At 43.9% G+C, this 13,687-nt stretch overlaps 1 protein-coding gene across 1 annotated transcript in view; it reads left to right on the forward strand.

The window, feature by feature from the left end:
* Window positions 1-2,289: 2,289 nt before the first annotated feature.
* The window catches only part of HRAS (HRas proto-oncogene, GTPase), a gene marked incomplete in the record, with an annotated part of 155,612 nt that continues 144,214 nt past the window's right edge, over window positions 2,290-13,687 (forward strand). The window contains 1 exon segment of the mRNA XM_077459086.1: window positions 2,290-2,517.

Below are 13,687 nucleotides of genomic sequence, written 5' to 3' on the forward strand. Positions count from 1 at the left end.
ACAGAACCGCAGGAGATGGTTTCTTGTGATGTGACCAAGGCGAAGGCAGAGGTGAAGTGAGCTGGACAGCTTTAAGTAGGCAGATCAGAAGAGCATGATCAGGAACAGCTGGTAACTGTGGAGAGAGATGAGAGCTGGCAATTAGCTGACAGCTGAGCGGCCAGCCCAGAGAAGGAAGGGCTAAGCCAGCCCTGACCGTACCCCATCCTCAATGACCCCTCTCCCTCGGAGGGCCACCGGGCTTGAGGGGAAACTGTCTATGTAACTCATGGAGGAGGACAGAGGCATATACGTCCAAGGATGAAATCTAGGAGTGTTCCTCCGGACCTTACCCCTTCCAATGCACCAGGTACTGTATGCGCCCACGGAACCTACAGGAGTCAACAATGGATTGTACCTCATACTCCTCATGGTTCTCAACCTGAATAGGGTGAGGGCGTGGCACTGAGGTGGTAAATCGGTTACAGACCAACGGTTTCAATGAGGAGACATGAAACACATTTGAGATGGGCATACGAGGAAGGTCCAACGCGTAAGCTACTGGGTTAATCCTGCGAAGGATACGGAAAGGCCCAATAAACTGAGGCGCAAACTTCAGTGAGGGAACATGAAGCCGGAGGTTGTGAGATGACAGCCAGACCCTGTCCCCAACCTGGTTGGAAGGCGCAGGCAGGCGTCTGCGGTCAGCATGGAGTCTGTACCTATCATTAGCATGATGCAAAGCCTCCTGGACTTGTACCCAAGTGGAACGAAGACCACAGAGATGCTCCTCTAACGCAGGAATACTCTGCGGAACAAACGAGTCAGGCAACATGGAAGGTTGGAAACCATAATTCGCCATAAATGGAGACAATCAGGAGGCAGAATTCAAGGCACTGTTGTGAGCAAACTCTGCCCAAGGGAATAGGTCAGACCAGTTGTTATGGTGGTCAGAAATATAGCAACGTATGAATTGCTCCAAGGACTGATTGTCTTGTTCTGCAGCCCCATTAGACTGCGGGTGATAGGCAGAAGAGAACGCAAGCTGGATTCCCAACTGTGCGCAAAAGGTTGACAGCTTTAAGTCAGCAGGTCAGACGAGCAGGATCAGGAACAGCTGCTAACTGTGGAGAGAGATGAGAGCTGCCAATTAGCCGACAGCTCAGCGGCCAGCTCAGAGAAGGAAGGGCTAAGCCAGCCCTGACAAGTGCACACCTGTATTTAAGGGGATACCTTGCTGGGCATCCCTGGATGTAAAGAGGACTCTGCAGGGTACACCTGTATTTAAGGGGGTATCCTGCTGGGCATCCCTGGATGTAAGGAGGACTCTGCAGTTCACACCTGTATTTAAGGGGGTACAGGTACCCTACTGGGCACTCCTGAATGTAAAGCGGGACTCTGCTTGATGTAATGGACATCCCTGGATGTAAGGACTCTGCAGGGCACACCTGTATTTAAGGGGGTACTCTGCTGGGCATCCCTGGATGTAAGGATGACTCTGCAGGGCACTCCTGTATTTAAGGGGGTACCCTGCTGGGCACTCCTGGATGCAAAGAGGGACCTTTCTCACTGTACTTGGATGTAAACAAGGGCTCTGCTGGGCACTGAATATAAAAAGAGACTGTGCTGTGCACTGCTGGATGTGAGGTCTGCATGTCATTTCTCCTGGTGGGGTTTTCCTAATGGTGACAGCATTGGACCATGCTGTCACCAATAGGAAATGACTGCTGGTGGCCTCCATCAGACTCATGTGTGACAGGGTGACAACACAAGAGCACAATTGGGAAACAAGGGCATTGCGTTGTCACCCTGTAACAGGAAGTTCCTGAACAAGTCCTTCATGGCAGGATCAGCAGGTATTATGTTTTAGGAAATTGTCAGATTTCAGAATACTGAATACTATCTTTGGATTTTAGGGATTTGATTTATTAAAACACTTTGAGAAGTAATCTTCTTGGTATTTTCAGACCATGGAGGGATCGAAGTGATCGGAGGATCTGTAATGAATGGAAGGATGGAGCAGGGACAGGATGCTGTCATTCCATGATCCTCAGATGCTGACTTCTCTAGGCAGTCCTCGTCGTCCCATCTCTGTACACTGTCATCGCCCTGTTATTACACTGCAGCTCCCCCCACGCTGCAGCACAGGCTCAATCCAAGAAGCCAACGAGGGGCGGACTTTCCTGGGAGCCCACGCCCCCCTGCCCATTTGCCGCTCTCATGCACCTGATGACTGACGCCCACTGGTGGGCGTGGCGGCAGCAGCTCTCTGGGCGTGGGCTGCACACATTGTTCCAGAGCAGAGAGCAGGCAATGCAGCAGCTGCATAGACAGCTACGCCCTGATCGCCCATTCATCTGAACGCTGCAGACCCCCATCGTATGGGATCACTCGGGGGGGCTCCACACCGCACCGATTTGGCTGCATCTGGCAGATCTCTCTCATCGTTTAAACTTTTCACTCATCCACTTGTCAGATCTTCAATGCCAAGGACTGAATGTGTCTGTAGTGTGGGTGATCGCTTGCTGCAAGCCTCTGGTAAGTCACTTGGCTGTCTGTGGGTGTTGATTGGACTGTCCCCCCAATCCTTAGATCAATGCATTTATTCCACATTAGCGATCATGGATGTGTGGGGCTTGCAGATGTTTTATTTTTTTCCTATGCAGCATCAGCACATGTCATATTGTTTACCATAATGGCACCATTGGCATCCTATGTATGGGGATGGTTAGCCTGCATCCCCCAGACAGGAGATCTGCATGAATGAGCTCATCCAGTCCTGGAGTGACCCCAAGAGCTGTCTCCTATCATCATAGAGGATTGGCTGGTCTGATTTCATTGGGGGTCAGCCAACCACCCCCCCCCCCCTTCATGTGTTGTACCTATACACTTCCCCTATAGGAGGCATGGGCGGATCATGTCCTGAAGTCACCCCATTACCCCATCCCATCCCATATGATGGCTCCTTTTTTAGGACCTGGGTATAGGAGCATTTACTTGCAGCATCTCATACAGAGCAGTGACATCATACACAGAGTATAGCGATAATTTTTCTGTCCAGATCTGATTTATGACAAGCGATCACACCCAAGGCAACACAGCAATACGAAAGACAAGAACAGACGTCTCTGGGTGGTCCAGTGATTGGCGGCTTTTAGCATCTTATTGAAAGTAGTGACATCATACAGAAAATGTACTGATTGCGTTTGCAGGTATGGTGACAAGTGTCGTTATAGTGGGATCACATCGAAAGCAACAAAGCCATATGTATAGTAAAGATCGCAGTTTGTAGTTGGGTGGTCCAGTGAAAAAAAAAAAATATTATTATTATTATTATAAAAAAAATATAATTTTTTTCCCCTGTACTGTCTGCCCTCAAGCTGCACTGTTGGTTTTACATGCTACAGTATATTATACTTTGTATCTTTGGCCCATTCCAGTTGGTTTGTTATCATAGTTAAAGATATTATTTATTATTAAGTTATAAAAATGTTTTTTATTTATTTTATTTTTTTATAATATAGTACTAACAGTTTTTAGGAAGTGCTTTTTAAAATAAAGGGATACGGTACGGTTTCAACCAATTTAAGACAAGAGGATTAGGAAGGCCCAGAATGTGAGAGCTTTCATTCTAAAGGATAACTGGATCCACCTGTAAATTACAGAGCATTTCTCCAGTATAGGAATGCTTTGGATTCTAGTATAGAAAAGCATTTAATAGATGTTAACTGTAAATTAATGATCTTTCGTGTGCTAAAATAGCACATGTCATACATATATTACATACCTACTTTTTTTTTTTTTTTTTAACCTTCATTGCATCTTCTTCCTGCTGACTCTGGCAGCCCTTTTGCAGCCACTTCCTGTCTACATACATCTACTCCAGCTCTGACTGCACATCATTGCTCAGGCTGGGCTTCCTGGTGGTGTCAGCAGTGGACTTGCTTGGATAATGTCTTGTTCACAAGAACAGTGATACCCATAACAATTGAAAAGGCTGTTTTCTTCACAGTGTGTCAACTTCCAGGTGTTGCATGTAGACAGCAGTCTTTTAGGATGCAGCAGCTGCACAGACCCACTAATTTGTCAGGTGTGCGGGTTCTGGTCAGCGGTCTTAGTGGGCCGCCAGCACATGGCATCTGGAAGTTGAGACCCTGCAGAAGACGCGCTGTTCACACTATATGGACATCATTGACCATGGGAACAAGACCTGATGAGCAATATTATGGCCATTTGTGATCTCCACGCCAAATGAGTGTGACAGGATGACAACACAGGAGAGTACTTGGGGAAATGGGGACAGAGCATTGTCCCAATATAAAAACTATACATTTAAAAATTGCTTTTGAAATAACATTTACATGTTAAAAAATTCTTTAGCAATCCAGAGATGGTGCGATTCTATTTCTTTCCTTTCCTGTAACCACAGTCAGTGTTGGGAGAATCCCTCCTGCAGAGCTTTTATGTCCTCCTGGCATGGGGAGTCATCTATGCCAGGAGAACACATTGATAATCGCTAGCGGCTATAGCCACTGGCAATAATTGCATGAAAAATCCAGCTAGCTGTTTGTACCCAAGCTGCTCAATCAGCCTGTTCACACAGCATTCAAATCTCCCTGCTGAACCAGCCGAGATTTGACTCATCTATGGCCGGCTTCACTTTCACTCAACCTGTACATTACATTCAGCTCGGCTTTAACCACTTCAATAGCGGGCACTTGGCCACCTTCCTGCCCAAGCCAATTTTCCGTTTTCAGCACTGTCGCCATTTGAATGACAATTGGGTGGTCATACAACACTGTACCCAAACAAATTTTTTATCACTTTGTTCCCACTAATAGAGATTTATTTTGGTGGTATTTGATTACCTCTGTGGTTTTGTATTTTTTGCGCAACAAATAAAGACCGAAAAATTTGAAAAAAAACTAAGTTTTTTTTCTTTTGTTAAAAAATGTTTAAACAAGTTTTCCTTCTTCAATGATGGGCACTGATATGGTTGCACTGACAGGCGGCACTGATGGGAACTTATGGGTGGCACTGGTAGGTGGCAATGACACTGATGGGTGACATTGCCGGGCATCATGTTATATAATGGCGCTAGTCAGTGATTGGGCATAATTTGCACATGTGGATGGACATGGGGTACATACCTGGCCATCCACATGTTGCCCCCTTCCCTGGTGGTCCTGGCGGCTCTCCTGGTGGTCTAGTGTGAGCATCCAAGGGGGGGCTGTGCTGATAATCAGCGCAGACCCCTCCCTGTCAGGAGAGCTTCCGATCGGCTCTCCTCTACTCGCATCTGTCAGACGAGACTGGGGGAAAAGTTGATCAACGGCTTTTCCTGTTGACATCGTGATTGGACATGGCTGATCACGTGGTAAAGAGCCTCTGTCTTGGGTTCTTTACCAAGGTCGGTGGAGCGGTGTGTCAGACTGACACACCGCTCCACCGATCGCCGCAATGCGTGCCCCCACGGGCGCACAGAGGCTGTTATCCTGAAAGACATCATATGACGCCCAGTCAGGATAACTGAACCACCACCCAGTCGTCATTCTGTTATAGGCCGGACGGGAAGTGATTAAAGAAGAATTCCAGGTATAGATATTTTTACAGTTACATTGCTCCAAGCTGGAGCAATGCATATACCATATGTGTGGAAGCCGGAAATCCATTGTAGTAAACACCACTACTCCAGTGATGGCCACTAGTTTCCGGGTCCCATGCGGCTGCACTGTTGCATTAATACAGGAGGTTGCCCAGTGGGCATAACTGCCATTCAGAAATCCTTTAATTTTCTGAATGCATGCAAAGTATTTTGGATCATATGTAGCCCTCCTTTGTTGGTGCCAGTTATGTTAAGTTCAGCTTTAAGTTTTACATATAATATACATAACTACTAAATAAATGGATGAAATTCATATATGGGAATTGCTTACCTGCCAAAGGATTTGTATTTGTCAATCCGGTCCTGAGATATACACAGCACAGCCCTCTCTGGTAGAGAAAGAGACCTTATTTTTCTCTTCTTCTGTCCAGTAACACTTGCAGGTCTTGACTTTCCCCCCAGTGAGTGGACACGTAAAGAAGCAGCATGCTGATTAGCTAATTTCTCTGACACTTTGCTGTTTTCCCCCCTATCAGCTTGCCCCTGTGAGAGTATTAACCCTGCAGACTCAGCTGATTGGCTCCTTGAACTACTTCTCCCTCTGTGTCTGAGCTCTGCTGTACAGGGGATGGGAAGAGATCGATACCAAGTCAGATACTTACCTGCTGGCAAATAATAAAACAAACGGCTGCAACAATTTGTGTCTTTTTATATCTGATTTAGTTTTAGCTTATAAGAAACTGTTATTAACCACTTGCTGACCTCCCCATACCACATTTGCGGCCGCAATGTGCAGGGGAGATATATATATTATAGTGCTTGGGGGGGCTCCGAGTAATTTTTTTTTTTTTTTTTTTTGTAGCAAAATGATGTTTTGTACATGATGGCGAGAAATGCCTGGATTGGAAGTGGTTAAAATCTGCCATTGGTCTACCCCCTTGTATTTTGTTTCAATAAATACTAGGCATTCTCTGATTGGATGAGATGGAGAGGAGGGACAGATGATGTCACAACCTTCACCTTCTCAGGGATGGGGGTTTGTTAAAATAGATGTTATTACAGCCTGACAGGGCTGTTCACACGTCGTGCCTGCAAAACATTTTTAAGGTATAATTGATTACTATTTTTAGCTCATGCTGCAGAGTTTGAAAATAGGCCTTACCTGGCATACTCGCCCATTGAAGCCATGCCACAACCACATTCAATTTGTGGGATTAGGTCAGGTGGGGAGGAGGCGATGTGAATAGCAGTTTGCAGATCACTCTTCAGAGGACACACCTAGTGTGAAAGCCCTTTAAAAAGATAATTCCTGGGCTTCATCTTTAACATTGCACTTTTTCTTCTAATTTGACCAATGGGAAGATAAATGGCCTTTAGGTGGATTGGTGATTGGAGTGCCCACTAACTTGCATTAGTTTCCTGATTATTTGAGTATTTTACATCTGTGGGAACCAGGTGCCTGCTCTCCATTTTGCTGCTTCCCTTGTTTTCCTAGTCTGTTGCTTTTAGGTATCTAAAAAAAAAAAAAATAATAATTTTGCTGATACTGGTCAAGTGCACAATAGTATTTGCTAATGACTAGGCTTACCCCCCACCCCACCCCAATCAGGCTGGGACACTGGCTGCCCAGGCACCCAGGGCTGAATAACAGGAGGCAGGGGAGTATTGCGTGTTCCCACAATTATTTGTAGTGCAGCTCTGATGGTGGATTGGTCAATGGTTAAGTTAGGTACAGGCTTAAGCTTGTCATGTATAGATCGAAATTTGGCCGATTCGTCAGGGAACAGGTGAATTTTGATCCATGTATGGGCAAGATGATTGTACCGACTTCTGTACAACCAGCCTGTTGGGTTTTTGCCTGGTCAATCGGTGCCATTGACTATAGCCGGCAGCACTGACCATTGTATTCTGATGGCAGGCAAGGAACCTTTAGAACACAATAGCATAGCGTGAGGATTCAACCATCTACATCAAATGCGTGGATAAGGGAATCGCCCCTTTTTTTTATTATATTAATAAAATGGGGTGCTAGCCATTACTTCCTGAGAAATGTAGGTATGGCATTTTTTTTACATTGTTGGACTCCTTTTACTCTGATCAGAGGTGGACTCCGCCCCATGAGAATCTGTGAGCAGGTCCCTTGCTGATTGGCGCTGATGTCACATATGTGCCCATTCAGTTTCTGCCCATTGGACACAGCAGAGCCCTTTCAGCTCAATGGGCGACCGGGTGTAAATGGACTACACTGTACATTTCCATGAGGCTACCTCTGATCTGGTCAAACTGAAAAGGACTTTTCCAGATCTGGAAGGACCTAGAGGTAGGTGGGTGTGGTGTAAATGGACACAAGTCAGTTTATATCTGCCTGTCCATGGACCCTTCTGATCAGGTCCACCTAAAAAACTGACAGGCAGACCTGACCGCAATGCCCATGCGAAAGGGGTCTTGCGTGTTGGTCCAAGCTAGATCAATGTAACTATTTATGTACCGTTAAATGTGAAAGGCTCCATGCCAACCATATTATAATTATCCAGCTGCAATCACTAAACTCATTGGGGGGTGTGCAAAGAAACAAAGTGTGTGTGTGTGTGTGTGCGCGCGCTCAAAATATCAAACCCATAACCAGAAAAAGTATTAAACAATACTATGTAAAATGTATCAACAAAGTATTCAATTGTGCAGCTCAGTTCACAATGTGTCTATAATAGTTATTCCTAAATCCAAGGACACCAATTCCTTTGACATCACACTTTCATGCAAAGAGAATTGTTGTACAAATGTCGTCGTTGTGTGGTGTGGGGGTTTTTTTTTTTTTTTATTATTATTGAACTTGATAGACATTAGTGTGATTATTTATGTTCTTTGTTATTTTTAAAACAAAAAAATGTCATACTAACCTGCTCTGGGCAGGGGTTTTGCACAGAGCAGCTCAGATCCTCCACTTCTTGGGTCCATCGCCGACGCTCCTGGCTCTGTGTGTTCATTGGCCCTGCCCTCTGTTTCTCTCCTCATTGGCTCACTGACTTTGACAGCAATGGGTGCCAGTGGCATCCACTGCTGTGTCCCAGCCAATAATCTGGAGGAAGAGTCCTGGGCAGCCTAGGCTCTCGTGCAAAATCGCTTGATCGAGATGGGGCTCCGGTAATTTTTGGGGTTTTTTTTTTTTTTTTTTTTTTGTTTTATCTTATTGCATAAGGATAAAAAAAAAAAAAAAAAAAAACTTTGGCCTTTACAACCTCTTAAAGAACTTTGTTTCTGGTTATTTGGATTTAGGAATAATTATTATGGACATGCTGGAGATTTATTAAAATTGGTGCGCACAGAATCTAGTGCAGCTCTACAAGGCAACTAATTAGTTCTAACTTCAGCTTGTTCAATTAAACTTTGACAATAAGCCCTCGTTCACATTGGAGGCGGATTTTAAATCGCGCGGGTTCAAACCCGCATTTCATTGCGAGTTCGGGGGCAATTTGAAAGACATCTGTGCGGGTTCATCCACAGATGTCTATTGAAAACGCCCCAGAAGTTGCCAAAAGTAGTGCAGGAACTACTTTTGGAAATTGGTGCGGCGCTGTAAAGTCTCGGATGGTGCCGTTGCCAGCAGTAGGCTGCGACTTGGCATGCGCTCTGACGTGTCATATCACATGTCAAATCGCCTTGATGTGAATGGGCAATACAACTTGACAGCTGATTGGTTACTGTGTAGCCCTGCACCAGTTTTAGTAAATCTTCCCGCATGGTTTGTGAACTAAGCTGAAAGTGAATGTCTTGTTCGTACGTTTTTATATATAATTATTTTTTTTATTCCCAGTAAACTTCCCAGCATGTTATCCTATGTGTCCATGCATAGGACACACCAGAACTAGTGGTTGTTTGAAGAAGAATTTTTCAGCTTGAAAAACGTGACTATTCTGCGTTTATGAGCATTTTTGATCAATAAGCTTTTGTGGGAGCATAGTTTAAAAAAAAAAAAAAAAAAAACGCAAACGCTTAAAAATGCTAATGCAAAACACATAAAAACGTACGTTATTAATGCAGCATTCTACAGCTAAAGCTACTGGCATTTTCATAACATCTGCTTTCCATGAGGCTCAACCTTTTGATATTTTGTGTGGTCATACACATTTGTTTTTATGTAAGTGCCATACCTGTGGGATCCCCGTAAAAGCTGGAGATCGCTGTACAGCCCTGGCCAAATGTTTTGAGAATGACACAAGTATTTATTTTCAAAGACTGCTGCCTCAGTGTTTTTAGATCTTTTTGTCAGATGTTAATATGGTATACTGAAGTATAACTGCCAGCATTTCATAAGTGTGAAAGGCTTTTATTGACAGTTAAATTAAGTTTATGCAGAATCAATATTTGCAGTGTTGCCCATTCTTTTTCAAGACCTCTGCAATCTGCCCTGGCATGCTGTCAATCAACTTCTGGGTCACATCCTGACTGATGCAGCCCATTCTTGCATAATCAGTGCTTGGAATTTGTCAATTTGTGTGTTTTTATTTATTTTTATTTTTTTTCACTCAATCGCCTCTTGAGGATTGACCACAAGTTATCAATGGGATTAAGGTCTGGGGAGTTTCCTGGCCATGAACCCAAAATGTCCATGTTTTTGTTCTCAAGCCCCTTAGTTATCACTTTTGCCTTATGGCAATGTACTTCATCATGCTGGAAAAGGCATTGTTCTTCCCCAAACTGTTCTTGGATGGTTGGGAGAAGTTGCTCTTGGTGGATGTTTTTGTACCATTCTTCATGGCTTTGTTATTGGGCAAAATTGTGAGTGAGCCTACTCCCTTGGCTGAGAAGCAACCTCACACATGAAGGGTCTCAGGATGCTTAAGTGTTGGCATGCCACACAACTGATGGTAGCACTTGCCCTTTTCTTCTCTGGACAAGGTTTCTTTTTTTTTTTTTTTTCCCCCAGATGCCCCAAACAATTGGAAAGGGAATTCATGACTTTAACCCAGTCATCAGCAGCTCACTCAATCCCTGTACCTCTTGCAGACTATCGGTCTGTTTCTGGTGTTTTTTCCTGGAGAGAAGTGGCTTTTTTGCTGCCCTTCTTGACACCGGTCCATCCTCCAAAGGTCTTCACCTCACTGTGCATGGAGGTGCACTCACACCTGTCTGCTGCACACCAGGCGGTCCTGGCGCTGGCTGGACTTTCTTGGGCACCCTGAAGCCGCCTTGACAACAATTTGAACTTCTCTCCTTTTTGAAGTTCTTGATGATCTGATAAATGGTTGATTTAGATGCAATCTTAGTAGCAGCAATATCCTTGCCTGTGAATCACTTATGTGCAAAGCATTGATGACTGCATGTGTTTCCTTGCAGGTAACCATGGTTAGCAGAGGAAGAACTATGATTTCATGCACCACCCTCCTTTTTAAAGATTCCAATCTGTTATTCTAGCTCAGCATTACAAAGTGATTTCCAGCCTTGTCCTCATCAACACTAACACCTGTGTTAACATGAGAATCATTGACATGTCAGCTTGTCCTTTTTGTGGCATGCTGAAATGAAGTGAAAGTGTGTGTGTGTGTTTGTGTGTTCATTTTTTTTTCTTTTTTTGGGGGGATTGAGTTCATTTTCATGGCAAAGAGGGACATTACAATTCATCTGCTCACTCTTCATAACATTCTGGAGTATATTAAAATTGCAATCATAAAAACTGGGGTAGCAGACTTTGTGAAAATGTAATATTTGTGTCATTCTCAAAACTTTTGACTAGGGATGTAGTAGATACTGCTTCTACAGTGATTACCACTAGCTTCAGAGTCAAAACAATTTCTCCTAATTTCTCCTTTTGAACATGCTAGTTGCCTGGCTGTTGATTCAAAAGACTCCAATATTTTGAGCCATTCCCCTAAAACAAGTATACAGGAACAAATATCAGGACTCGCTTTCCTGTGATTTTCACAAGCTTCATGTTTGTTCTAAGTCAGAAACTCAAAGTATGGAGGTTAAAGACAACCAGGCACTTGGCATTTTCATTAAGTGTCAGATTCTGTATTTTTCACAGTAAGGGTTTGCTTTAATGGACCCTGTCGCCAGACCATTTATAGCAGCAACAATATTTTCATAAAATCATCTGTGCATTTAACCTATTTAGGCATGTTATTTACCTGTGAAAGTTTCCCATATGTATACATCCAGGTGCTCTGAAACTGAATCTTGGATATGATACCTAAATGATTATGGAGGTGAAAGGAGGGGCAGAGGAGCTGGAGAGAGAGAATATATAAATGTCAGCACCGCAGCTGATTTTCGTCAGCTGTCGGGTGCATGCCTCCATTGCGAGTAAGGGAACCAGACAGTGTAGCCTTACAGTTTTACGCCGGGAACCCTACTGTGTATGCACAAGGCTTTGCACCTCTCTCCTATTGGCCCAGCAGCCGAGGAAGGAGTAGGAGGGAGTCCGCTTGGTGACTGAAATATCCATCACATATGTTGCACCCCGTTATTTTAAATGGCGACCGTAAAATTTGTGCGGCTGAAAAGGTGCCTGCACTGCTGTGGTGTGGTGTTTTATATATATATATATATATATATATATATATATATATATATATTTTTTTTATGCGACTTGGATCCATTGAGTGTAAAGTCATGTAAAAGTCACACTGGAAATTAGCGGGTCTCCAAAGTTGCACAATGTGAATGGAGCCTTAACTGACACTCTGGGCTTTATTTATTTTCTAGAGGTTTGTTTGCAAATCAAGAAATATCCGCCATCATTCAATGATGATCCACTATAAGGCTAGGTTCACAACTATGTGTTGTGATTGATGCTTCTGTTCTGGTGTGGGCGTGGTTTTTTTTTTTTGGCTAATATGAAAGTATGATGGTTCTGTTCATATAGTGTAACTTTGATGGAACTTTAACCTCTCTGGCACACAAATCGCATCAAAGTAGTGTAGGGACCTTTGTGTCCAAAATCGCATGTTGGGTTAGCGGTAATCAGGGATTAGTGTTCTAACCCCAATTATTACTGCTAGAACTACAGTGCCTTGCGAAAGTATTCGCCCCCTTGAACTTTTCAACCTTTTGCCACATTTCAGGCTTCAAACATAAAGATATAAAATTTTTTATTTTTTGTGAAGAATCACCAACAAGTGGGACACAATTGTGAAGTGGAACGAAATCTATTGGATTTTTGAAACTTTTTTTAACTAATAAAAAAAATGAAAAGTGGGGCGTGCAAAATTATTCGGCCCCCTTGCGTTAATACTTTGTAGAGCCACCTTTTGCTGCGATTACAGCTGCAAGTCGCTTGGGGTATGTCTCTATCAGTTTTGCACATCGAGAGACTGAAATTCTTGCCCATTCTTCCTTGCAAAACAGCTCGAGCTCAGTGAGTTTGGATGGAGAGCGTTTGTGAACAGCAGTTTTCAGCTCTTTCCACAGATTCTCGATTGGATTCAGGTCTGGACTTTGACTTGGCCATTGTAACACCTGGATACGTTTATTTGTGAACCATTCCTTTGTAGATTTTGCTGTATGTTTGGGATCATTGTCTTGTTGGAAGATAAATCTCTGTGCCAGTTTCAGGTCTTTTGCAGACTCCAACAGGTTTTCATCCAGAATGGGCCTGTATTTGGCTGCATCCATCTTCCCCTCAATTTTAACCATCTTCCCTGTCCCTGCTGAAGAAAAGCAAGCCCAAACCATGATGCTGCCACCACCATGTTTGACAGTGGGGATGGTGTGTTGAGGGTGATGAGCTGTGTTGCTTTTACGCCAAACGTATCGTTTTGCATTGTGGGCAAAAAGTTCGATTTTGGTTTCATCTGACCAGAGCACCTTCTTCCACATGTTTGGTGTGTCTCCCAGGTGGCTTGTGGCAAACTTTAGACGAGACTTTTTATGGATATCTTTGAGAAATGGCTTTCTTCTTGCCACTCTTCCATAAAGGCCAGATTTGTGCAGTGTACGACTGATTGTTGTCCTATGGACAGACTCTCCCACCTCAGCTGTAGTTCTCTGCAGTTCATCCAGAGTGATCATGGGCCTCTTGGCTGCATCTCTGATCAGTCTTCTCCTTGTCTGAGCTGAAAGTTTAGAGGGACAGCCAGGTCTTGGTAGATTTGCAGTGGTCTGATA

This window comes from Lithobates pipiens, unplaced genomic scaffold (assembly GCF_037356315.1).
Source record: "Lithobates pipiens isolate NorthernLeopardFrog02 unplaced genomic scaffold, aLitPip1_a1.2 Scaffold_10, whole genome shotgun sequence".
Taxonomy (NCBI): domain Eukaryota; kingdom Metazoa; phylum Chordata; class Amphibia; order Anura; family Ranidae; genus Lithobates; species Lithobates pipiens.